Genomic DNA, 9531 nt, shown 5'->3' on the forward strand with positions numbered 1-9531 from the left:
GCCATATTCTTTCACACTTAGATACTTGACTCTCCTAAGGCTATTTGAGATCATAGGGCCGATAGTACAAATAATCTCCACATGCGAAGTTTGGAAGTAGAGTGAAAATAGTCATCACAGGAATGTTTGGTTTTAGTCCCTACTCTCGTGATCCATTGTTCGTAAACATGAAAAAAACGCAGTACCATAGATCACATTACTACTTGTTTACGCTATTATTTATAATTCATAATTTACTCCCTCCAATCAAGATATTCTTTACTTTAGATTTATTAAGGTTTGTTCTAATTAAATTCTGCAGTAGATAAATGTACGCATAGCGTACCAATATATATATATATGTATATATTATTTTATTCTTCATGTTTTTCATTCGACATAAATAATCAGTTAATTTACGGGATGGGTTTCATTTCTTCATTCTACGGTAGATATATATATATATATTTTTTAATTTATTTATTTATTATTTTTTTTCTGCTCTTGCAATTCGGAATTAAACACGAGAACATTTTTTTTTTCAAGCGAAATGATAAATTTAAAAGATCGAATTGCCACCGCGAACAGATAAAATGGCTGGCGATTCGAGCATTATCCCTTCTTCGAAGGGAATCTTTCATTGCACTCACGTGACAAGACGGTCATGTTGTTACCAAAACGATATAAAAATGTAGCTCAAGCTTTGCGTAATAATAGAGTCAAATTCCCAAAAGACTTTTTCGCTATTGTTCTTTCCATCAACGTGGTCGCCGTGACGTCCGGCGCAATCAAAGAATTGATAAATAGACCATATTCGTATTTTCAGTAGAGCGGTTTTCAAGTGAGTGTCGTAAAACCAAAACCAAAGTAATTACTTTGGCCAATCAAAAAGGACGGAGACAATCCAGTAAACCAATCAAAACTCGAAGTAATAACACGTAGCCGACACAAAGCGCGCGAAAATGTGTACGCGCGAGCCACGATTGGTTTTGGTTTCACTTCTGATTGGTTGAAAAAATGGCGCGAAAACTTTGAACCAATCACTGAGTGAAGTAATGCAAAACCATAGTAATTCACTAATTACTCTCGACACTCAATTGAAAACCGCTCTATTGGACTCGAACTAGCTTGTAGTAGATGCTAATGCGGGAGAATCTTTTCAAACTACTTTTAATATCTCCATTGCAAGCTAGTTCCAGTCCAATACTGAGAATACAAATATAGTCTATTGTTAGTTGGTCAAGGTTTAAAAAGTAAGTAGGGGAGCTATCAACATGGTCGCCGTTCCATTGTTTAGGTACACCACCATAGCAACCGTGACGTCACGTGAAAACATTGGTGGAGACATGGCAATGATAAAGCACAAATAAGTTAGTTGAATAAATAGCGCTCATTAATTCCGGGGTGATTGGGAGTGCTGAGGTGGAAACATACTATTAGTTAATCCAGGGACTGGTTAAGAAACCTTAAAACGTTCAAAAGCGACAACATTGTTGCCGCAATCGATGTTGAATTGACCGTGGCAGTGCACAATCTTTTGTTTTCGCTTCGCGCGGTTTCGCAAATCACAGGGGCACCCAACGAATCTGTTCCTCACATAATCTGTTCCCCAGAGGAATCTTGCTGGCTGGCAAGAATACAGGTGTTTCGATGAGCTGGCTGGGAAATTTTGTTATTGATAGAGGTTTTGCCTGGGAATTACTGACTTTTTTTAGCATTTCAACCCGAGCTGGCTGTAGAAACTCTGAAGACTGAGGACGACTAAAAAAAAAAAAAAAAAAAAAAAAAGAGAACCCCTTCCCTCTCCCAGAGAGTAGTCACAAATATACAACGGCTGCTCAGAGTGATTGCGCTTGCGGAAAAAAACCTGTTTTGTCCCGGTTTTGTCCCTTTTGTTCGGTCGTTTCGGATCGAGGGATTTGAAAGTGCGCGGAATTCCTGGCTGGGAAATAAATTTGATCAGCTGGCTGGGAAACCAGCCAATTTTATCTAGCTGGCTGGGAAATTTCTTGTGTGTCTTGCTGGGAAAAAGGAACAGATAATGTTTTCCCAGCAACACTGAAAAACACCTGAAAATGCCTTAATAACATTTATTTTCATTAACTGAGGTATAATAATACATTTTACAACAAATTGGTCGTTGGGTGCCCCTGAAATCAGTTGCGCATAATATAATCGAAAGATTTGAGTGGTTATCGTCTCGAAAAAAGGTGTGTTTTGTGCACCGTCAAGGCCAAAAAATACTGTCAGACAAAAGCATGAAACAAAGACTTGTCGAGTTGTGCATAACTATCTCCATGCATTAACTATGGTACAAAGTTCAAAGCCTTCAGTGACTGGCAAATATTGTCTCCAATATTATGAAAAGCTTCACGCACGAAAGCGACTTTAAAGTACATCAGTCGGAAACAGTCGAAAAATCCCCCTCTGTTGAAAAGGAAAACTGGCATGAAATTTAGCAGTTCAGTCTTAGTTTGTTATTTGTGTCCTAGCTTTGCGTTTGATATTCATGCGAAAGCATGGGATGTTTATCTGATCCGCACGTGAGCCAGTTGCTGTGTTTCATTGCTAAGATGAAAAGTGGCAATTTCCCAGTTTATTTCTGATCACTATAGAGAAAGCCGTTCTATTTGACAATCTCAGCATTTTGATGTTTGTAAGTTCTTTTTTATTATTTTACTTTTTTCGTACGGCGATAATATTTGACAGCTTTAAGTATTATACATGTATTTTATACATATATTTTTCACGTTTTAGAATTGTATTTTCGCCTTTGGTATCAACTCCAGATAACTTTGGATTTTGACGATGTATCTACCATTTTTTCCATAACCATTGGCGTTTTGGTTTATATACAACCAGAACGCAGTGTTTGCTTATATGCTTGTATTGCTTAGATGTTTTTTTTTTTGTCTCCAAAGAGCCGCTAGCTCTTCTGTGTTGGCGCAGACACCCAGTTGTAAAAATGCACACTCCGTAGTTAGGGCTCCTTTGTCTAGTTTAGTACTTAACACGCCTACTGTACCACAACTCGTTCGAGTTTTATTCCTCGTAATACCCTTAGCTTGTGTCGATTGATTTCGCAGTATTTATCACTGTACTGACCAGGAACATCTCCTTCAACAGGTTTAGAGAATCTCTATGGGATGTTAGCCTACTGCCAGGATAGTAACACTTGCCGTCGCGTTCTGATAGGACGTCATTTTGGTGAGCGATGGAACGCGGATGAATGTCATGAAATGTGTGACAATTGTAAAAGAACTACATGCACAGACCAATCAGATGGTGAGTTGCCTTGTTCGTGTGCTAAATTCTCCAGACATGTGCAGAACTGTAAGTAATTAGATGCACGCGGATTTCAATAAGCGTCACGAAGTGTCACCCGAATGCTGCTCCTTAAGAATAAACTGCGGCGGGATTCATCAGTGGAAATTCTTATGAACACCCTACAAAGGCCTTCCCGGGATCAACAGAGGCAACTGTGACGTTGTTGTTGCGTCAACAACGTCGCGGTTGCCTCTGTTGATCAACCGAACACGTGTGATTAAACAGAGTTAACTGAATAGAGTGTAATGTGAAGTGCTAGATTTCTATTCCATATGAACCGTGTGAGCGTTAGCCCTAGTGATGGAAATGGGCCCACATAAGGACAGAGAAAAACTCTGACCAGGGTGGGAATTGAACCCACGACCTTATATATATCTCGTTTAATCCACTCTTTGCAGTTAGAACTATGTATAAACTGAATTATCAAGTGGTATCATTTACAAAACTATTAAAAATAATTAAGATATACTAATGTAAAATTTACATAATAATTAATCTAGAAATCTGAAAGTTATAAAATCATTAGCTCTCTTGGTTCTTGCCTCCTGGCGAACGGACTTTTCACTTCCAGATCTAAGATTGTAAGGAACATTATAAACATTAGGCTGAGGGCGGAGTTTCCACGTCGCAATGAACTTCCTACTTAATGTTTCTCGACTGACTTCTAGACTTGGAAGGCCAGATATGGTCAGGGCTTCCTTATAACCAACACCCGGGAGTATTACCTTAAGGGCTCTCCTTTGTATAGATTCTAATTTAGATGACAAATATTCAGGGAGGTCTTGCCAAGCAGCCACGGCATATTCCAAAATAGATCTGACAGACGACTTATAAATATTTAAAATATTGCTATTCGCTACACCAGCTCTTTTAAGCACTCTTAGGGTATATAAACGTTTGGCGGCCTTACAATAAATATAGTCTATGTGGTCATTCCATTTAAGATCGTCTCTGATTTTAACACCAAGTAATTTAAAAGATGAGACACGTTCGAGCTGGTGATTTCCAATACAAATAGGTGGAATTACAGAGTTCGGGTACTCCATAAAATTTATCAGCATTTCATTACACTTCCGAGGGTTTAGCTTCATCTTATGGGCAGTACAAAATGAATGTGTGTCCCTAACAGCCAAATCGAGAAGGCTTATTGAATTGCGAGGCAGGATTTCTACAACTGTGGTATCATGAACGTATTTTGCTCTCACATTCCAATCCTTTAGGAGTCTATTTATCATAACTGATAAAAAGGTGACACCCATCTTGGTCCCTTGGGCTATACCTCCATGGGTATGCTTCCAATCCGATAAGCCATTCCCGATGCGCACGGCCTGAGTTCTATTTGTTAAAAAAGATCTTATCCAACTGAAAAGCACTGGGTCCACACCAAGCAGTGATAATTCGTCCATAAGGATCTGATGGTCAATTAAGTCAAAACCCTTAGAAAAATCCGAGAAGAAGATTCTAAAACAATTATTTCCACGGTCAAGAGCCTCGTGGATTGCTTGTAGGAGGTAAACAAGGGCATGAGTTGTTGAATTACCTTTCCTAGCAAATTGTTTGGAATCAATCTTATCTCCTATCTGTTGTAGAAGCCTCCTGTTCGTAAATCCCTCCAGGATCTTTGCAATACTATTAGTAAGGGAGATTGGACGGAGATCATTATCAATCTATTGTGGCGGGGAAATCTTGGGTACTGGTGTTACGATCGACTGTTTTAATGATCCTGGAACAAATGAATCCTGTAATGACTGATTATAAATTGCACGAATAACAGGTGCTAACTCAGGGGCGAACACTTTGAATATTTGATTAGAAATCCCGTCAGGACCTGGAGCTTTGTTTGATGACAAGTTATTTAGATCCCTCAAGACCTCGAATTCTGACACGAGTAGGCTAGGTGGTACAATAGTATGTCGAACAGGAGATTAGATCTCCGCCGCTCCACCAACTGAGCTACAAGGTCAGACGGGAGCAGGTCGTGGGAACTGAAGATGTTAAAGTCACCGCAATGAACATGTACAAGTACAAGGAAAGGTTACGGTTATACAAACGTTGGCCGTGTAGCACTTATATTTTAAACAGAGTTAACTGAATAGAGGGTAATGTGAAGTGCTAGATTTCTATCCCATATGAACCATGTGAGCGTTAGCCCTACTGATGGAAATGGGGCCACACAAGGACAGAGAAAAACTCTGACCAGGGTGGGAATTGAACCCACGACCTTCGGGTTAGATCTCCGCCGCTCCAGGAACGGCGAAATCTAGCACTTCACATTACCCTCTATTCAGTTAACTCTGTTTAAAATATAAGTGCTACACGGCCAACGTTTGTATAAACGTAACCTTTCCTTGTACGTGTGATTAAAGTTTGTGGGACCTTAAAGAATCCATTCACTTGGGAAAAAAATGTAGTCCTCGGTATTTTGGCCTTGTCTTGTTCTGGCCAGTAGCGTGTATCAATTTGTTAATTGACTGTAAATTGCACGAGTAATATGGCTAGAATCTCGCAAAAAACAGCATTGTAAATTAGAACTGAAATGCTCCGAAATGGGAGGCTAGTAAATGTACTTCAATTTAGACTGCTCACTGGACTGGCCTACGTACACAAACTCCAAATTACACTGAGTTATCGAAATGTTATTACAAGAATTAATTTATTTTCATTATTTGTTTTTGTATTTTTACCAGGTTCAATTAATTATAAACAGCGTGATGTAACTAACTACTGCAAAGATCTTCTCCGAATTCTCGAGCAAGCTTCGTCCCTTTCTGAGCGAGTGACGGCGAATAAACTTGTAGACGCTTGGTGTGGCAAAGGACAATCAAGTCTGCGTGTGCGTGACCTGAAGGCCCCGGATCTGTCGCGCGAAGACTGTGAGCGGGTGGTTGTAAATGCGTTATTGGAGGGAGTCTTGCGGGAAGATTTTCATTTTACCCCTTATGCTACAATCAGTTATCTGTTGGCTGGTCCTAAGGCTGGGCTAATACAAGCTGGCAAGCGATTGTTTATGGATTTTAGAGAAGGTTCTGCTTTAAAAGCGGTAAGTCAAGCTTGGTTTACTGCGGCCTGTGACAAAGCTTTCTTCCGAGTTTTTTTCGAGGGCGAAAATGCCCCGTCGCAACAATATAAACATATCGTTAGAGAGACCCTTTGGATCGCGGCGCAACTTTCAACTATGCTAGATCAATCACTTGAGTAGAGACTTTTGGATGCTCATGACTGACGCCTTAAGTGTCAGTTGTGGAGTATCCGGGGTCATCTTGAGTGTCCGTTCTTAGACTTAAAGGGGCTATGTCACGCAAAATGGTGTAATTTCATTTCCCCCAAAATACTAAAAAGTAGAATGCTGAACAACATAAAAGAAATACTCTACAGCAAAAGAAAGGGAACTGAGCATGGATGGACACAAATGGTCAAGACTAAAACGGATTGCATTTGGGTAATCTTGAAAAAACTCGGCCCGACGTTTTTTTAAAGGTCTTTTTTGTTCCGAATTATCTTGTTTGTGATGTAGCGGTAATTTTATCAGGAAAGGAATCCCACATTACCATTTTCGACTTTTAAACTCGTGATCAACTAAGGACTTCTCCTAAACATCCTAAAATAACGTGACACGGCCCCCTTTAATTGACCTCTTTGACTTGTACGTTTTGTTTTCCTATTTCAGACCACGTGATGTTACTCTAGGGAACAGTTTCTTTCAAATGTCGTCTTATGCACGTGTATATGTACGCATAACTTATGAAAACACAAGAGGAAAATTCCCTTGGGAACATCACATTGTCTGAAATAGAAAACAAAACGTACAAGCCAAAGAGGCCAATTCAACGGGTGATAATGAATTATGATTGGCTGAAAGGTCTGGCTTCGCGGGAAAATGAAACTAGAATTAGAGATATTTGGTATCAAGTTTACGGCAAATATTTAAGCTAAAATTTGCGTTTTGCCAAAAATTTAAGAGACCTGTTTGATTTGAGCTTGCCAATCATCTACAGATACTGTGCGAGTTCTCAAGAGGAGAGAGAAAAGTTAGGTTACGAGAGTTGCTTGCACTTGGAGCAAGCGGCAGCCTGCCATCCACTCAAACAAAAAAATGTCCCCTTAACTTCTCTCCGTAACAACACCGTTACACCGTTAGACCGGCAAAGCTGCAGGGGGCACCCTACGGAGGTGTACCGTAAAATACGTGTTCCGCATGTATTTGCTGGCCGGAAGAGAAGTACTGGGAAGTTGCTGGGAAATGCATTTGTCATGCCCATTTTGCGACGTACGATGTATTCAATTGTTGTTCTTATGCTTGCTGGCTGGAAAACTTCCGCCAGTCCCTGCTGGCGAACGGAATTTCTGGTTTGTTTTTGCTGGGAGTGTGAAACAGATATTGCTCCAAAGAGGCTGATTATTGGTTCATTTTATGACCAAGATAAATTTTGATGAATTTTCAGAAAACTGGCTCATTCGGTGCCCCTGAAGCTTTGCGCACCTGGTCATCGAGATAATTGCACTAAAATTGCAGTTGTCCTCAGGCATGGAGTGAGCCTCATTGTCTGATTGTTTCACCGTTGTTTAGGATTCCTTCCATCTCTGAAGGGGTCACGCTTATTCCTTGACACGTTGAAAAACGATATGTATGTGTGTTTGCACAGCACAACTTGCTGCTTGTACGGCTCAGTAGAGGCCGGCTTAATGAGGATGACGATATTAATTCAAGCTGTCAGCGCTATTAACGAGGCAGCGTTTACACTAACCCGGTTTCATAAGTAACCGCATCGTTTTTCTTGCGGTTACGCCTTCTGTTTACACGACACTGATCGCGAGACCGTTGCCGAAATCGCGTCGATTTGAAAACGCTGCCAAAAGTGGAGCGTTTTCAAACCGATACGGCTTCATCTGTCGTGTAAACAGCGAAACCGCATTGATTTGAATACGGTTACTATTTTGGCGCGAAATTTGCATTGTTCGATTCAAAATGGTGAATTTAGCGCGCAGTGTAGCGCTCGCTTATACCATCACGACTTCGACTTTCTGACGAAAATGGTTCCGGTACCGTGTGGTGAGGGGGGGGGGGAGGGTTTCTAGGGTACACCTTACCGGTAGGCTGGCTCGCTCTGTGGGCAACGCAAATACAAACGAGGGAGCAAGCTCAAACAAAAGCGACTCAAACGGGGCTGGTGATGGTGAAATAGGCTAATGTGATCCGGCAGTGCGCCAGAACCTAAACGTGCTAAGCAGCCTGTGGTAAGAGGTCCTATTGGTGGCGATGGACCGCCGGAACCTGTTTTTTTTTTTTTTAAACCTCTGCCCTTCTTGGGGGGTGTGATGAATTAAATTTGCTTTAAGCTAACCTGGCTCAAAAAAGAAACTTACAACAAACCGTTGTTATTTTTTCAATCTCTGTATTTTAGACCAAACAGAGGAAAAGCAAGCGTTCATTGAATCAAGTGCAGCATTCCAAAACGGCAAATAATGCAAGCAACTACTCGTTGACGGAAACGGTTTGGAAGTCGGTGGCTAATCAGTCAGAAACTACTGCCGAAAATGAAGATGACGATTTTGCGAGCAGTGCAAAAAGAATGAAGCCCACAAAGCAAGTTTATGTCAATGACTCAAATGGCGATGATGCTAGCGAAATCGTTGTTTTGGATTGAGTCCACTGAGAATTTGTATTGGAAGTTCAGATAAGCTAGTCTGCTTGGGCGTGTCACGTTGTTTCAGCAAGAAGGCGCTAATGGAAAATAACCAAATGGAACATTATATTGTGAATCAGTGCGATTTTGTTGTCCTTGAGCATTGAAACCGATTGTGATCCGCGATTATCAAACAAATGTCTTTCCGAAGGCACAACGTGCGACGATGTCGTGAACGGGACCATGCAGAGAGGCAAAAATCCTCTGTTTCTGAAAAATCGGGATGGAAATTCCGAATTGCTGTACGCACAGTCATTAAAAACGAGAAAAGACCATAGTAGAAGTCTTAATTGGTTTGGTTTTGGGTTACGCAGTCATTCTCGGTAAGGCATTTCTTGCTTAGTGTTACCGCTTCTCAAAATAGACATCTCTCAATGCGCGGTCTCTCCAGGTACAAGAAGAAGCGGGACATATTTTCAGAGAAACCCCGTGGCCATCTGCTACGATCACGTTGCCGCTCAGGGGACATTTGAGTCTTGCGTCTTTTCTGAGGAAATCGCTGGCGTATGTGCTTTGGGGCCTGTAGAATAAAAACAATTTG

At 40.9% G+C, this 9531-nt stretch overlaps 1 pseudogene; it reads left to right on the forward strand.

Annotated features, from left to right (window-relative positions):
- Positions 1-9099, forward strand: part of LOC137971001 (ATP-dependent DNA helicase Q1-like) — a 16444-nt pseudogene extending 7345 nt beyond the window's left edge.
- Positions 9100-9531: the final 432 nt, after the last annotated feature.

Source organism: Montipora foliosa, chromosome 9, assembly GCF_036669935.1.
Source record: "Montipora foliosa isolate CH-2021 chromosome 9, ASM3666993v2, whole genome shotgun sequence".
NCBI classification, from domain to species: Eukaryota; Metazoa; Cnidaria; class Anthozoa; order Scleractinia; family Acroporidae; genus Montipora; species Montipora foliosa.